This window comes from Rhinatrema bivittatum, chromosome 3 (assembly GCF_901001135.1).
Source record: "Rhinatrema bivittatum chromosome 3, aRhiBiv1.1, whole genome shotgun sequence".
Classification (NCBI taxonomy): Eukaryota; Metazoa; Chordata; class Amphibia; order Gymnophiona; family Rhinatrematidae; genus Rhinatrema; species Rhinatrema bivittatum.
This window is the reverse complement of record NC_042617.1, coordinates 540,621,065-540,638,253: the sequence shown is the minus strand read 5'-3', so window position 1 is coordinate 540,638,253 and position 17,189 is coordinate 540,621,065. Positions and strand designations below refer to the sequence as shown.

General features: G+C 43.3%; 1 protein-coding gene across 2 annotated transcripts in view; it reads left to right on the top strand.

Annotated features, from left to right (window-relative positions):
- Window positions 1-17,189, top strand: part of LOC115088274 (sodium/potassium-transporting ATPase subunit beta-1-interacting protein 2-like) — a 780,772-nt gene that overhangs the window by 278,452 nt on the left and 485,131 nt on the right. The window lies entirely within an intron of this gene.

Here is a 17,189-nt window from a genome sequence, read left to right as displayed (position 1 = left end):
TGGTCACCGCATCTCAAAGAAGATATAATTGCAATAGAGAAGGTACAGAGAAGGCCGACCAAAATGATAAGAGGAATGGAACAGCTCCCCTATGAGGAAAGACTAAAGAGGTTAGGACTTTTCAGCTTGGAGAAGAGACGGCTGAGTGGGGATATGATAAAGGTGTTTAAAATCATGAGAGGTCTAGAACGGGTAGATGGGAATCGATTATTTACTCTTTCGGATAGTAGAAAGACTAGGGGGCACTCCATGAAGTTAGCATGTGCCACATTTAAAACTAATAGGAAAAAGTTATTTTTCATTCAGCGCACAATTAAACTATGGAATTTGTTGACAGAGGATGTGGTTAGTGCAGATAATATAGCTGTGTTTAAAAAAAGATTGGATAAGTTCTTAGAGGAGAAGTCCATTACCTGCTATTAATTAAGTTGACTTAGAAAATAGGCACTGCTATTACTAGCAACAGTAACATGAAATAGACTTAGTTTTTGGGTACTTGCCAGGTTCTTACGGCCTGGATTGGGCACTGTTGGAGACAGGATGCTGGGCTTGATGGACCCTTGGTCTGACCCAGTATGGCATGTTCTTATGTTCTTATGATGTAGGGAGTCAGGTATGGAATTCCAGAGCAAAGGACCAGTGAAAGAAAAGTCACGTTTCCTGGTATTATCAAGTCTAGCTAAACGGATCGATGGCATCTCAAGGAGGTTTTTGTTTAAGGGTTGAAAGTGCCTGTTTGTTTTGTAAATGCGGAGAGAGGAGCATAACCAGATGGAAGATGGGTTATGTATACGCAAATGAATAATGGATAGAATTTTGGTATTGAATTCTGAAACTGATTGTAAGCCAGTGAAGAGAGTATAGTACAGGGGTAATGTGGTTTTTTTGATAATTAACAGGTGTAAAAATATGCAAGGAAGTTGGCAAATCTATGGGACAGATTTTCAAAGCCCTACGTGCGTAAGTCCAGGAGGAGTTACGCGCCTAGGGGGGTCACGCGAGCCAGGCCTATATTCAAAAGGCCCAGCAGCGCGCGTAAAGCCCCGGGATGCGTGTAAGTCCCGGGGCTTGAAAAAATGGGTGGTCCAGGGGCGGGGAGTGGGCAGGGCGTGGGTGGGGCGGGCATTCCTGTGGCAGGGCGGGGGCGTGGCCAGAGGCCTCTCCATGACCACTGGGCCAGGGGATCGCTCACCGGCAGTTGGCCGGCACGTGCAAGTTACGCCTGCCTCTGGCAGGCGTAACTTGTGAAGTAAAGGTACGGGGGATTTTTTTTCGGCCTGGGGGGGCGGGACAGGTAGGGGAATGGTGGGGGGGAAGGAAATTTCCCTTCGAGGCTGGTCCGATTTCGGAGCAGCCTTAGAGGGAATGGGGAAAGCTGGTCTCCCCAAGGGCTCGGCATACGCAACGTGCACTAGTGTGCACCCCCTTGCGCACGCTGACCCCTGATTTTATAACATGTGTGTGGCTGCGCACACATGTTATAAAATCGGGCGTACATTTGTGCGTTCCGGGTAGCACGCACAAATGTAGGCCGCGCACGTACCTTTTAAAATCTGCCCCTATGTGCATAAGTTCTTTTTAAAATAGCAATTTACAAGCATACGTGTTGGCCCCACCCTGGAATGCACTAGACCATCCTCTTTTTCCATTCATATATACGGGTGCAAAAGTGAAAATACAGGCATGTATGACTTTTTATAAAATACAGAATGCATGAGTAGAGGCTATGTACACTTGTATATGCTAATTTTTATGCGTGCAAAATTTTGGAAATTCACCCCATATGTGTAAATAGGCTTTTGAAAATTGCTACATTATAGGCTACTTTTACATGTGTAAATCCTTTTGAAAATTACCTCCAAAGCATTCTCTTATAAAATTTGGCTTTTGGGGGGTAATTTTCAAACAGCCTGCAAGGGCTGTAGGTAGAATTTTCAAAGCAGATTTCTGTGAATAATTCTGCTGTGAAAATTTGCGTGTTTGCATAAGCAGCAGCAACATACACAAGATACACCTGCCTGGGAGCACATGGAACTCTGTATAATTATGTGCTTACTTTAGAAAATCAAAAATATTAATGTAAGATTCTGTCCCCACCGCAAATCTGTTCCCAAAATGCCTCCTTGTAATGTGAATAAACGTACGTGCAAAATGGCTTTTGTGCATGACTTGTATGCACACAACCCCTGGAGTAGTTTTCCAAAGGCCAGTTATACGTATAGAGCCAGAGTTAATACATGCAAATCCTTTTGAAAATTATACCCAAACTTAAGGCTTGGCCCAAAGTCCCACTGTACTTTCTATGCAAGATTTTGCTTGCATTCTTTTGGCTATAGAAAAGTTTCCCTCCATGAAACAGTAGGAAATTAAATCCTTGAGCCAAAAATGTGCTGTGCCAAAACTGTACCTGCAAACTAACTTCCAAACTTTTAGCATTTTTTATACCCTCATTTTTCTCCAAACATTTATTTGGCCACAAGAGGTTCAGCCTGTGAGAGACACAGATATTCACAGTGTGCCAATTTTCTGGTATTCTTCTGACGAAATGACTGCTACTAGTCCTCACTTGAACTCCCAGGGTAAAGGTATTGCAAAGTGACTTAAGGGGTGATATTTAAAAGGATTTATATGCGTAAAACTGGGTTAAACGTGTGAAAGCCCATGTAAGTGGACTTTTGAAGATTGCTGCAAAATATGCCATTGAATTGTCCATAGGATATTTTATTTTATTTATTTATTTAATTCTTTTATATACCGACCTTCATGACGAATGTCATATCAAATCGGTTTACATGGAACTTGGGGATAACACTCCTAACAACCATTTAACAATAGAGTAATCAGAGGAGGCAAAGTTACATTTAACAAGGAGATCAAACTTGGGAATTGAAGAAAAAGAGAGGAAAGGGAGAGACAACCATTAAGGGTATAAGAGGGCTTAGCAATGTATATTACAAGGTAGGTTTAAGTTGTAAAGTTCCTAAAGCGGAACGATTATGGGAACGCTTGGCGAAATAGCCAGGTCTTGAGTTTTTTTCGAAATGTTTATAGGCAGGGTTCCTGTCTGAGGTCTGGTGGCAAATTGTTCCAGATAGTGGGTCCTGCTATCGAGAATGCTCGTTCCTTGGTGGCGGAGAGGCGTGTGGCTTTGGTTGAGGGGGCTTGAAGAGATCCTTTGTATATTTCTCTGATGGGTCTGGATGAGGTGTGGGGTTTGAGGGGGATTTGGAGGTCCAACGAGAGTTGTTTGTGGATAGTTTTGTGGATTATGGTGAGGGGTTTGTGTAAGATTCTGTAGTTTATTGGTAGCCAATGCAGGTTCCGTAAGATGGGGGTGATGTGATCTCTGCGGTTTGTATTAGTCAAGACTCTAGCTGCTGCATTTTGGAGCATCTGTAGTGGTTTTGTGGTGGAGAGAGGAAGCCCCAGAAGAAGTGTGTTACAGTAGTCAATCTTGGCAAAGAGCGTGGTTTGGAGGACTGTCCTGAAATCCTGGAAGAAAAGAAGGGGTTTGAGCCTTTTTAGGACTTGCAGTTTGTAGAAGCAGTCCTTCGTCGTGTTGTTAATAGATTTCTTTAAATTTAAACGATTGTCAAGGATTACTCTGAGGTCTCTTGCATGAGTGATTTGGGATGTGAGAGGGGACTGAAGCGGGGTGTCGGTATGGTCAGCTGAGATAATGAGAAGTTCAGTCTTGGACGTATTTAGGACTAGATTCAGATTGTTGAGGAGTTGGTTGGTAGATTGAAGGCAATTTTCCCAGAATATAAGTGTCTTTGAGAGGGACTCTTTTATGGGTATCAGGATCTAAACATCATCTGCGTAAAGATAATGTGTTAATCTTAGGTTGGTAAGCAGCTGACAGAGGGGGATGAGGTAAATGTTAAAGAGGGTGGGGGATAAGGAAGATCTTTGAGGAACTCCTACTGATGATTTAATACTGGATGATTCTTTGTTATTGATTTTGACTTTGTAGGTTCGGTTGATTAGGAAAGAATTGAACCATCTGAGTACAGAGCCTGATATACCGATGTCTGAGAGTCGGTTTAACAGAGTGGAGTGGTTCACCATGTCGAATGCTGCTGAGATGTCAAGAAGGGCTAGAAGGAATGCATGACCTTTGTCTAGGCCTATGATGATGTGATCCATGAGGGAGAGAAGGAGGGTTTCTGTGCTGTAGGATTTGCGAAACCCGTACTGAGAAGGGTAGAGAATTTTGTGTTCATCAAGGAAATCCGAGAGTTGGGAATTGACCAGTTTCTCAGTAATTTTAGCAACAAAAGGGAGGTTGGAAATTGGGCAGAAATTAGAGAGGTCCTGTGTGTCTAGGTTGGGTTTCTTCAGAAGGGGTTTGAGTGACGCGGATTTTAGTGAGTCTGGATATATTCCATGAGATAGAGTGCAATTTATGATGTCTGCCAGGGGTCTGGATATGGTGTCTGGGATACGAAGGAGCAATTTTGTAGGTATGTTATCTGCTGGGTGGCTGGATGGTTTCAGTCTCTTTAGGAGGGATTTGATCTCCTTGGCTGAGTTGGGTTCGAAGGTATCAAATTTGGCTCCGGTGTTGGTAGGAATGGCAGTGGTAATCTGTTGTATAGAAGAGTTGGAGGGAAGATGTGCTAGGTGTTTGATATTTTTTTTTTGAAAGAAAAGAGTGAGTTCTTCTTCTTTGCTTTGTGCCTGTTCCTCCGGAATAGCCGGGGCACTGGTTTTTGTGAGTTGGGAGACGTAAGTGAAGAGAGCCTTAGCGTCGAATTGGAGGTCATGGATTCTACTGGCGAAAACATTTCTTTTAGTCCGTAGTATGAGGTTTCTATAACGGTGGAGGTAGTCTTTATAAATGGATAAAGTAGTGGAGCTGGGTGCTTTGCACCATTGGCATTCCTTGAGCCTAAGGTCTTGTTTGAATTTTTTAAGATCTGAAGAGAACCAGGGTTGTTTTCCTTTTTGATCTGGGTTGATTGTTCTTACTGCTGCTGGTCATAGTTTATTGGCTATACCCTCTGTGATGTTCTGCCACATTTGTATGGCTGCATTGGGGTTGGTTATATCCAGGTTGGAGAGTTCTTTGGAGAGGTGTTCAGTAAGAATTAGGGATGTGAATCATTTTTCGACGATTTAAAAAAATCGTCCGATATTTTTTAAATCGTCAAAAATAAGTACAGTGCGTGATACAATAGAAATTTTTACGATTTATCGTGAAAAATCATTACTCCCGTTAGTGTCCACTAACGGGAGTTATTTGGGGGGAGGGCGGGAAAACCGGCACACCAAAACAACCCCTAAACCCACCCCGACCCTATAAAACTAATCCCTTACCTTCCCCCACCCCCCCCCCCGAACCCCCCAAAAACATTTTACGAGTACCTGGTGGTCCAGTGGGGGCGCGGGGACCGATCTCCCGCTCTCGGGCCATCGGCGCCATTTTGGCTGCCACTCAAAAATGGTGCCGATGGCCCGATTAAAAAAAAAAACACCCGACCCTTTAAAGATGACCCCTTAGCTTCTCCCACCCTCCCGATCCCCCCAAAACATTTTTAAATTACCTGGTGCTCTTGTGGTGTTCCCAGGAGCGATCTCCCGTTCTCGGGCCGTCGGCTGCCAATCATAAAGATGGCGCCGATGGCCCTTTGCCCTTACCATGTAACAGGGTATCCGTGCCATTGGCCGGCCCCTGTCACATGGTAGGAGCAGTGCACGGAGCATGCCGGGTAGCGCACGCACATGGATGTGCTCGGGCAAGTTTTAAAATCTACCCCTAACTGTGCATAGCAAAACTACATATGAACTTTGCTTCATGGGTACACTTTTGCAAAAAGTAACTACATCACAAAGAGGTGTAACTATTTTTTGCACAATTTCCCCTATCAAAACCTTGTGCTATTTTTCTACCTGGCTTATTTGCATACAAGTTCCAGAAGAAATATTTCCCATGCAATTTTGCTCATTTTCTATGAATTTTTTCTCCCTGTAGTATATCGCTCTAATTGTTTACAACGTACATGGGTGCTATCAGCCTACAAACATTGTTGGCAGTTTTCAACGCGAAACTCTCTGCGTGGTTTCCCCTGAAAAGCAGTGACTGCAAAAGATGTGCACAGGGAGTGCTCTCACCTCTCATATTTTGTGCCTGCTGTTTGTGTAGGTGGCAGAGTGGGGATGCAATTCGCATGTGTACATTTGAAAATCAGTTATATATGTGCTGTTTTACTTCCTGGACCTGTAAACACACTCACAGGAAATCTTTTTATGCCAGCTATGAAAGCCTGAAACTGCTTTTAACTGGGCAGAGGAGGATATTTTAAGATAAGCTGTTTTTATGAGTAAAACGGTATTTATGTGGAGAAATGGCTTTGAAATTTTCATTCCTAATATTATGACTAAACTTTACATAAATAGAAAAATAGATTCCTTGGGCAGGTGAGGAGAGGCCCAGCATCACTGCCATAAAGAAAACCAACTTTGACGGCATTTTCTGAGCTCCCTCAATTTGACCAGCAGGATCTAATAATCAGTGCCATTGACAATTACAATTATTTCTGTAGGTAGAAGAAATATTAACATGAAGAACTGGTTCTTATTCCTTCCTGGACATCATATCTGACATAACCTAATGCTATCTCTGGCCTATTCTTAGACTGGAATCCAAATAAATAAATACATAAATAATTGCCCCCCCCCCCCCCCCCTTAGGCAAGTGCAGACACAAGGGGAGGCAGTTGGAAATGCAGGGGAATGAAATCGAGGCCGGGTGCCGAGATGACGTCAGACGTCAGCAGAATATTTTAATCCGGCGTCTGACTGAAGTCCTTGCTTTGCAACAGTATTCTTTCAAAGGAGTGACTGTTGCTGTCCTTGGTCCTGTACTTGGTCCTGTACTTCTGATTCAGTAGATGTAACTCCATTTACAGTAGAGAATGTATAGGAAGAGCTGGGGAAACTGAAAGTGGACAAAGCCATGGGACCTGATGAGGTTCATCCCAGGATACTGAGGGAGCTCAGAGATGTGCTGGCGGGTCCACTGTGTACCTGTTCAATAGATCCCTAGAAACGGGAGTGGTGCCGAGTGATTGGAGAAGAGTGGTGGTGGACCCGCTTCACAAGAGTGGGAACAGAGAAGAGGCTAGTAACTACAGACCAGTTAGCCTCACTTCAGTAGTGGGAAAAGTAATGGAGTCACTGTTGAAAGAGCAAATAGTGAACTATCTACAGTCAGGAGAATTGCTGGACCAGAGGCAGCATGGATTCACCAGGGGGAGATCCTGTCAGACAAATCTGATTGACTTTTTTGACTGGGTAACCAAGGAATTGGATCGAGGAAGAGCACTCGATGTCATCTACTTGGATTTCAGCAAAGCTTTTGATACAGTCCCGCATAGGAGACTGGTGAATAAAATGAGAAGCTTAGGAGTGAGTGCCGAGGTGGTGGCCTGGATTGCAAACTGGTTGACGGACAGAAGACAATGTGTGATGGTAAATGGAATTCTCTCTGAAGAGAGAGCGGTTTTAAGTGGTGTACCGCAAGGATCGGTGTTGGGACCGGTCCTGTTCAATATCTTTGTGAACGACATTGCAGACGGGATAGGTTTGTCTTTTTGCAGATGACACTAAGATCTGCAACAGAGTGGACATGCCGGAAGGAGTGGAGAGAATGAGACGGGATTTAAGGAAGCTGGAAGAGTGGTCAAAGATATGGCAGCTGTGATTCAATGCCAAGAAGTGCAGAGTCATGCAAATGGGGAGTGGAAATCCAAATGAACTGTATTCGATGGGGGGAGAAAGGCTGATGTGCATGGAGCAGGAGAGAGACCTTGGGGTGATGATGTCTAATGATCTGAAGTTGGCGAAACAATGTGACAAGGCGATAGCTAAAGCCAGAAGAATTCTGGGCTGCATAGAGAGAGGAATATCGAGTAAGAAAAGGGAAGTGATTATCCCCTTGTACAGGTCCTTAGTGAGGCTGCACCTGGAGTACTGTGCTCGGTTCTGGAGACCGTATCTCCAAAGAGACAGACAAGATGGAGGCGGTCCAGAGAAGGGTGACCAAAAAGGTGGAAGATCTTCATCAAATGACTTATGGGGAGTGATTGAAGAATCTAAATATGTACACCCTGGAAGAAAGGAGGAGCAGAGGTGATATGATACAGACTTTCAGATACTTGAAAGGTTTAAATGATCCAAAGACAACGACAAACTTTTCCGTCGGAAAAAAATCAACAGAACCAGGGGTCACGATTTGAAGCTCCAGGGAGGAAGACTCAGAACCAATGTCAGGAAGTATTTTGTCACGGAGAGGGTGATGGATGCCTGGAATACCCTTCCGGAGGAAGTGGTGAAGACCAGAACTGTGCAGGACTTCAAAGGGGCATGGGATAAACACTGTGGATCCATAAAGTCTAGAGGACGTGAATGAAGAGTGGGTGGCTCGCGGGAATGACGGCTACTACATGGAGATAATACCCTTATTCAATAAATATACACACGGTTAATGCAACTCCAACATTGCTCTAAGCTTCAACGGCAAGAGGAAATGTGGAAAAAGGGATTTGCATTCACAAAAAAACAGGGAGTAGCTTGCTTGTACGGCGGTTACTACCCCAAACCAAATAAGCCTGATACTTCACTTTCAATGCATATCCAGCATAGCTCTCTGCTTCAACGGCAAGGGAGAAAGACCGATACTTCACGCATATCCAGCATAGCTCTCTGCTTCAATGGCAGGGGAGGAAGACATATCCAGCATAGCTCTCTGCTTCAACGGCAGGGGAGGAAGACCGATACTTCACGCATATCCAGCGTAGCTCTCTGCTTCAAGGCAGGGGAGGAAGACCGATACTTCACGCATATCCAGCATAGCTCTCTGCTTCAATGGCAGGGGAGGAAGACATATCCAGCATAGCTCTCTGCTTCAACGGCAGGAGAGAAAGACCGCTACTTCACGCATATCCAGCATAGCTCTCTGCTTCAATGGCAGGGGGAATGAATAAAAGTGGATCTATATACAGACAACAACCAACAAGGACTGAATTACATAGTCTGGGTAAACAAATAAGCATGGATGTAGCTTGCTTATTGCGGCGGTTACTACCCCTAACTAATTAAGCTAGATATTTCACTTAGATGCAGTTCCAACACTGCTCTCTACATTAATGGTGGGGGTGGAAGGGAAATAGAACCTAAAGGTTACTAAGAGCCAAGAGAAATAGATAAGTATGAGAAAAAAAAAAGTGTGAAGCTTGCTGGGCAGACTGGATGGGCCATTTGGTCTTCTTCTGCCGTCATTTCTATGTTTCTGTGTTTCTAAGTTTGCTCACCTGTTCCAGCCTCCGCTCCAGATCCTGCTTGCTCTTCTGTTCCAGCCTCCGCTCTGCTCCTGCTTGCTCTTCTGTTCCAGCTTCCACTCCTGATCCTGCTTCCTTGTCAGTTCAGTCTCCACTTCAGTTCCTGCTTTCCAGCCCTCGGACTGACTGACTTTCTGGTTCCTGTTTTGGTTCGTAGACTGTTTCTTTTGCCTGCTGGCAGTTCACATCCTCTGACTGTTCTCCACTCAGTTGGACTTCAGCTCCAGGAGACCACTCCTAAGTCCCAGTGGCCCGGATCCTCACGGGCTTCTCCCGGAGGGATCGCAGGCTTCCAGTGGTGAAGCTCCTGATTGGTCTCCTGGTTCCTTGCCATCTCTTGGCCATATCATCTCAGCAGAGTTCTCTTCTCATCTAATCTTCATCCACATGGCCGGCCCAAGGGTCCACTAATCCCAGCCTCAACATATACTATTCTTTCAGAACACTGAAGGAGATAAACCATTATTTTCCTGATCAACTCACTTAAAAAAAATTCAAGATTCAAATGCAGTCACATCTATATCAAAAAAATGTATTTTTGCAAAATAAGCATTTTGTAGAAGTGCACTTCCCTGGAATCCAGAAGTGCACTTCCCTGGAATCCAGAAGAGGTACAGTGCCTGAACTGCATTTAACGGACCTGAAGGGAAATATGTTTGGTTCATACCATTAACTATTCCTTCATAATATTGTTTATGATGTCACAAATAACATAATACAATATATAAAGCAAAGCTAGAGGGTAACAAGAAGAATTAAAATTAAGTTCATGCTCTGCCTGTTGCATAACATGTTCACAGCATTAATTCTTTTCATATCCTAATTGTGCTTATCTTTCCATTTATCACCCTTATCATGCTTGTATTTTCAGTGATCCTTGTAATATAGCATAACTGATTGTTGATTTCTTTGTCCTGTATCTGTATAAAAATGAAAAAATGTAAGGAACTATTGGTAGAAAGCTGTACCCTGTGTACACTGCCATTTAGTACACCCCAAACACTAATATCTGCCTTCTGCCACTTAAAAATTATGCCAAATCATTATTAATTTTCATTGCTTTATATATTGTATTATGTTATTTGTGACATCATAAACAATATTATGAAGGAATAGTTAATGGTATGAACCAAACATATTTCCCTTCAGGTCCGTTAAATGCAGTTCAGGCACTGTACCTCTTCTGGATTCCAGGGAAGTGCACTTTAAGCTTGTTAAGTAGCAAAGAAACAAAGAAGATTGGTGTATCAAGGGATTTTTATTAGAACTTCCCCAGTGTATCAAGGGACTTTTATTAGAACTTGTCCCTTGATACACCAATCTTCTTTGTTTCTTCGCTACTCAGCAGTATTGGATTGGCTTCCGCTTTGTGTTTTGGGTCCATCCCTTTAAGCTTCTTATACAGGCTTTTGAAAATTGCTATGCTATATGCTCTTGAATTGTCAACAGGTTTTACATGCGTGCATGTACTAATAGGTACATTTTAAAAGCACTCTGTGCGCCAAAGCTGGGAGATATGTGCACAAGTTGGGCTGGCGCGCGTTGAGCTGATTTTAAAAGCTGCCCGAGTACTCGCACATCTCCCGGTACGTGCAGAAATGAAAACGTCCTAACAAGAAGCAGGAAATGGGCGTGGTCTAGGTGGGGAGTGGGCATTCCTGGATTAATGAATGAAACCATTGCGCAAAAACTTACGTGCACAAGCGCGTGCTGGGTCCCCTACAGTGTGTAATCCTAAAACAAAAAGATATAGGCATGTCAGCAGGATTTGAAGGGTCAGGGTTAAGAGGGGAAAAGGAAGGCCATTTAACTAGGAAGTCCTATCTATTACCTGGGATATGAAGTGGTTTAACTGGTAATTGTGTCAGCGTGGATTTCTATTAAGGTCCCCCCTGTTACGCAGTAGTGGCGGCATATGCGTGCATCCATTTATAATTTTGTGCACGTATATGCGCATACAGCCTATTTTATTCCATGTGCACATATACACATGTATGTTATAAAATGGCCACATCTCTGGACGCAAGCTGGCATACGCGTGAATATGTGCACCTGCGCACTGGTATTAAAGTTACTGTCTTAGGGAGGATAACTTTAAAATAATTGTGTGCGAGTACATAATCGCTTGCATTTGAGCTCACACACTCATTTGCATGAATTTTATATTATGTGTATACAAGTGTATGTATGATATAAAATATGTGTAACTTTTACCTCACGAAAGTTGTATGCACATTTGCATGTGGTTTCTCATTTGCGCACAACTTTGCATGTGTACCATACATGTGTATGCTTTCAGGATACGCTCCTTCCACTTCTTCCAGGGCAGACTAAGTCTGCGAAGCCACCACCAGAGATGTCACCCCTCCTGGCAGCTCTGATCATGGCCAATGAGAGTGTGCTATTCTCCCACCTGGGTAGTGTGGAGGAGCCTCTGTGAGAACAAGCAGGCCTGGAAAGGCCTGCGGTGTGAATTCAACCATCGGGCATTATACCCATTTGGGGTAAGTAGACAGCAGGTAGTAGAGGAGGGGGAAGATTAGAATGTGCATGGTGGTCATTAGGGGAGCAATAGGGATGTGGGGATGGAGATGGGGGCAGGTTAAGGCTTGCATGGGGATAATTAGAGGGTTGATGGAGATGGATGCAGGTTAGAGTGTGTATGGGAGGTCACTAGGGTGGTCCTAAATTGGCCTACATGTAGGGCAAGAGTCAATAGGTATGTTTGGATATAGTAACAGATGTGCATTCCATTTATAGCATTATCAATGTACAGCTGTTGCTAAGTTAATATAATGCAAAAGTGAAATTGTAGGAAAGGATAACAAGGAATGACTTAAACCAATAGTCCCAAGAATAGTAAAGGTTTGATTATGAGCTAGAACTTCCTCGGACATTGTAACAGATGTAATGGTGACTCCAGTAGCACAGTAAACCAATGTCCTTCTTTCAGAAGGGAGAGATTTGTCCCTGTTCTATAGTTTCTGATACTCCCTAGAGCTATAAATTCTCTGGAAATGGATAGTGCCACTGGCTGGACTACCTATCTTGTTCCTTCATGAAAAGGGGTACCATGGCAGTTCATGGAGTGTCCCTATTCTGGGGTACTTTGGGGCCTGGTGGCAGCACCCCACTTCTAGGTACATTGGGAGAGTGTAAAGAGCCATGCTATTCATTCCAGTCATCAGTAGAATATTTACATACATACATGCATACATACATACCAGTATGGAGGTCACAGTAGCAGCTACAGTGCACAATAAATTTTGTAATCATGTTTCTCTGTGTAGATTGAGGACCTGGAGAAGAAGGCCTGGAAGCTGCACTGTAAACACTGGAGGAAGCTGGACCAGCTGTGTGCCAGGTGAGATGGGGCCAGAGGTAATTTCTTGATAGGACAATCACGGATATTGTCACATGGTCTGTATATGTCCTATTGGCCTACCACTCAGCCCCACCCTGTTTTTGCCTTGGGCTTAAACAAACCCTCATGCAAACATACTTTGACCTTGGAATTTCTTGGGGTCATGGGCAGCACTGTCATGAAGCATTCATTTAAAGGCATCTACAGACCTACAGACCCTTTAATGTGTTTGAATCCACTCCTAAATTTATGACAATATATGCCCCTCTATTCGATGCGTCCATACACTATATGCTGCATCATGGCCCTTGATGCCTTGCTATGTAGACCACAACCAAACACTAACTACTCTGACACCAGTGTTCCCTCTAAGCTGTGTGCATGTGTGCTCACACACAGCTTTTCTTACTAGCGTGTACAATGTTTCCTCCTCAGCACAGGAAGACTGGTGGGGCCACAGTGGAACTCATTCCACAGTAGCCCAAAGACGAATGGAAGGCTGGTGGAGCCATAGTGGAGTCCTTCCTGCCGTGGCCCAAAGAAGACAGGACGACCTGACAGTGCTGCGGTGGAGACTATCCTGACACAGTCCGAAGAGAGGAAGAGGCCCTGAGAGAGACTATATATGTATATGTTTGTGTGGGTGTGTAAGAGAATGCTTGTGTCATGTATGTGTGCATGTGTGTGAGAGAAAGTCTGTGTGCATATGTGTCTGTGTGAGCCTGTATGCTTGCGTATGTAAGTGTGTAAGAGAGAGCCTGTGTGTATGAGTGCATATGAGAGAGCCTGTGAGGGCCTATATGTGACAAATAGGTTCTCTCAATCAAACTGTGTGTGTGTGTGTGTGTGTGTGTGTATGTGTAGGGTATGCAGTGGCTTTTTTGTGTCATTTTTGCTTTATGCCCGATTTTGTTTTTAAAATGGTTCGTTCATAAGGCTTTTATTGTTTTTCCTCTAATTTTGTGGTTAATGCACACTAACTGGCCTTCGTTCACACTAAATCCAAGTTACTGCGCACTAACACAAAACACAAAAATAACAAACTTTTGGTGTTTTCTTTTGTTTCATGCCTCCAAACAAATACACATCCCTATGTGAGTTTGCATGCATGCCTGTGAAAGCCTATGCATTACATATAGGCTGTTAAAGGCACTCGCACATGCTGGGAGGATAACTTTCAAACAGCTGCAGGTGCCCCCATATATGTGTGTATATGAGTGTGTAAAAATCTAATCCTGTATTTGTTAACCTATGTGTATATGATATACATAGGGGCGGATTTTAAATGCCCTGCGCGAGTAAATCCGGGCAGATTTACGCGCGCAGAGTCCCGGGACGCGCGTAAGTCCCGGGTCTTTGTCAAAGGGGTGGGGAGGGGGCGTGTCGGGGGCATTCCCGAAAAGACGCGGCATTTTGGGGGCGTGCCGTGGTGCTTCGGGGGCGGGCCCGGGGGCGTGGCGCCAGCCCGGGGGCGTGGTCGAGACCTCCGGACCAGCCCCCGGGTGGTCCGGAGGTCCACCCGGGGGCTAAAAGCAGATTTACGTCTGCTTTTAGCAGGCGTAAATCTGCCAACAAAGGTAAGGGGTGGTTAGATAGGGCCGGGGGGTGGGCGAAGGAAAGTTCCCTCCGAGGCCGCTCCGAAATCGGAGCGGCCTCGGAGGGAACAGGCAGCGCGCGCTGGGCTCGGCGCATGCAGGTTGCACAAATGTGCACCCCCTTGCGCGCCCCGACCCAGGATTTTATAAGATACGCGCGGCTACACGCGTATCTTATAAAATCCAGTGTACTTTTGTTCGCGCCTGGTGCGCAAATTTAGAAAATCTACCCCGTAGGTTTTAAAATTTAGCAAATGGACCTTGCAACATGGGTAAGCATGTAAAAAAAAAAAAAAAAGGGTGAATTCACATTGTACTTAATTGGATAAGTTTCGACTTATCTGGCTAAGTAGCAGCACATATCTGGATAAGTTATGACGTATTCAGGTAAGAAGCAGCATTTATCCGAATAAGTCAGATAGCCAAAAAAGTAGCACTTTTTAGACTTTTCTGGCTTTCCTGCTACTTAGTCAGCTAAGTCAGAACTGGTCCATTTATGGGCTACATTCAAAACCTATCTAGCTAAGTAGGGCAAAGCCAGATAAGTGGTGCACAACTTCTATCCTTGCGTATTTTTCTGTCTAACTTTAAAAAAATATCCATGGAGATTTTATCTGTGTAATTTAGATGCATTCACCCCCCATAAGTAGGGTTTTATGTGTGTAAGTCGGAAGATTTTCTAACATGTTCATGGCAATGAAATTGCCAATTTGCGAACCCTTACTTATCTGCACACATTTGAAGTTTACAAAATTGCATACATGCAAGTATATGCTAATTACACACATATGTTGATTTTTATGTACAGAACGCTTGAAAATTCACCATATAATGTGTGTGTGAGGGAAAGAGGGAGTGTGTGTGAGCATGGGCATATGTATGTGCATGAGAGAGGGAGAGAGAATGAAGATGTGTAAGTATATGTGTGTAAGAGAAAGTGAGAGTCTATATGTGTGTTTCTGTGTAGAAGAGAGAGTTTGTGTGAGACCATGAGCATGTATATGAGAGAGTGTGTATGAGAGGATGAACATGATTGTGTGTTTCTGAAAGAGAGAAGATAAAGTTTCTGTGACCCCACTTCCCCCAATCCATGACAATCTCAGGGTAACTGGAAATCAGAAGATCCTAGGTATGGAGAGCAGGAGATATTTTAATCCTTATTAATTTTACTTATTGGGTATTATTTGATGTTTCTACTGTTTTGAAATATTTAATTGGTGTTATAGGAAATGTATAACTTTAAAATTATTCATCAGATATTTGTAAATATGTTTTTATTAGTATGATTTTACTATTATGGTTCATGATTTATATTTCTTGATTTTATTGTTTGATGTTTTATGAGGAATGGTCATGCTGCATTTTTTTACAGTGTCTGGCTTGTTGCAATTTTCAGTTCAGTTGTCTGTACATTTCTATTTATTCTTTATGGTCTATTTATTCTGTATTTTGTGCAATCTATGAGCTGTTAAATATTATCTGAATAAGATCTTGTATCCATTTTCTTAAATTGTTGATGCAGTGCTATCAAATGATTTTAAAAATAGTTTTGCTAGGTGGCTAAAACTGGCCAGAGCTTTCTTTATTGCATAGGACCCTTAGGAGTATTTATTGTAATGCCTTATAGACAAGTTGTCAGATACAGTTAATGGTAGGCCAAGGTACGATTAGTCTAGGAGTGTGCACTATTTCTTGGTTACTTAGACAAAATTTGAAATTTGAGTTGTAGATTTGTTGGCTCAGTTCTGCTGGTGATGTGTGATCCAGGGATACATGATTGATAGTAAAAGAAAAAATGTTTTTTTATTATCCAGTTGCATCATTTCTGTATCTAGAGAATATGTATTTATTTCTAAGGCCAGCAATGGAGTGGTAGGTGGGAATGGGGAGAAAGTTCCCAGGTTCCATCTGTCAAAACTTGTATAGAATTAACCACATGTATATCTCTCCTGGACATACCTTGAAATGCAGATCTGCCAGCACAAAGACTTCATTGTCCTAATAAACAACAAGGATTATTTGCTATTTGGGTACTCTCACACAAAAGATACCAGCTGTGAGCTACTAGGAACTCCTTGATGTTTCTCTGACCCCCTTACCACCAGTAAATCGTAGGCACCCTTACACTAAACTTATTTCACCCACTCATCAGAGATTGTCTACCACCTGAAGCTGGTTCAGACTTGTTAATTTAATCAGCTGTTTCACAGGGCAAAGGGTCGGATTGGATAGAAGAAACTGCAGAGAGCCATTAGAAATTATGGACCCGAAATATTATAAGATACAGCATACATTGAAATAGTTAAGAGATCTGCCACAGGCTGAATGCATATCTCAACAATCAAAGCCACAAGTAGCGGGACCTCTGGTGTCTCATCAAGAGGAAGCAGGCCAGGAAGAGAGCTGAGATGCTTGTCAGCCAGGCCACCTTCACCACAGCAGAATGGATAGTGCTGAGCACTATTTTGGATACAGCTGTAGGAAGGGTTGGCCACTTGGACACTACTTTATGTGAAGGCCAACTAGGTGAGCAATTTTATTGGAATGTCAGATAAAGTGCAGGTATGTACAGATTGTGCATATGTTTTGTACTGTATATTTTTATACATGCTTCTCATCCAGTGAAGGTCCTGAGCATTTGGGCACATAGGGAGGACCATGTAGCACCTCGGGCCTCATGATCTCCCTGGGGTCCTGGACATGGTGGAAAAGCAGAATAATGTATTTGGTCTAATATACTGATAAGCACAGAAAGTTTTCCCGCCCTTTTCATATTCTCTCCTATTAAACACTCAGCACACCAAGCCTTTCATTATTTTATTTAAAGCAGAATAGTCTAGTGCCTTGTGTATTTCTATTTTGATGTGGAAGGGATGATTATTTGAT